Raw genomic sequence first — 972 nt, 5'->3', positions numbered from 1 at the left:
AGTTCAGTATTGTCTACTCAGACTGGCAGCAGCTCTCCAGGGTCTCAGGCAGAGGTCTTTCGCAGCACCTACTATTAGTTCTTTTAACTGGAGATGTCGGGGAAATATTTCATAATTCTTTTTCTTTCTGGTGCTCTCCAAAAGGTCCACGTTTTCTGTGGCGAAATTGGGAAGAAGGGTCTTTGGAAGAAACCCCCCCCCCAGTCATTTCCCCTGATCTGCCCCCATTTCCCCCTCCTGCACCTTCACCTCTCTGATTCCAATTAAGAGATTGAACGCATGCTCTGAAAGGTCGAAAGCTTGTGGGCGCATGTGTATTTCCTGGCATGTGTCAACTCTCTTTTAAGAGTCAATAGGCACACACACACACAACATAGAGAGAGAGATCTTTCTTTCTGGGCACGTGTCAAATCTCTTCTTGGAGTAAACAAACGATTAAAACAAGGGAACCTCCGTCGAAGGGGCACCATCCGGGTTGGCCACCCTGCCAGACATAACGCTGCCCCTTATGGGGGGAGGGTGGGCTTCCTTCCCTGAGCCAGAACCACAACGCCTGGGTTTGCGCTGTTGCATCCATCCAGCAGCGCACTTTCCTCCCCTGGAGCGGCCTGGGACCCCCCCGGGTTGGGGGGGAGACCCCACCTCCTAAGCCTCGCCCCCCTCCCCACCCATGGGCTGCCTGCAAACTGCCCCCCCCCCGTCGGTTTGGGAGGAGGGTGCTTCCTTCCCAGGGCGCGCGCTCCCGCCTGCTCTGCGGGCCCCTCCCCTTCTCCTCCGGGGCCCCCTCCGATTGGCCGCGGCCCCCCTCCTTATGCAAATCGGGAGGCGCGGAGCCCGGGGCTGACGTCAGCAGGGCCAGCGGCGGAGCGGGAGCGCGCCCGGCGGGGGGGGGAGGCGAGGGGAGCGCGCGCAGCGGCCGGCCCGGCCAGGGAGGCAAGGGAGAGGGAGGGGCAGGGCGGAGGAGGCGGCGGC

Source organism: Gekko japonicus, unplaced genomic scaffold (genome assembly GCF_001447785.1).
Source record: "Gekko japonicus isolate JY-2015 unplaced genomic scaffold, Gekko_japonicus_V1.1 scaffold1843, whole genome shotgun sequence".
Lineage (NCBI taxonomy): Eukaryota > Metazoa > Chordata > Lepidosauria > Squamata > Gekkonidae > Gekko > Gekko japonicus.
This window is presented reverse-complemented; position numbering follows the sequence as displayed.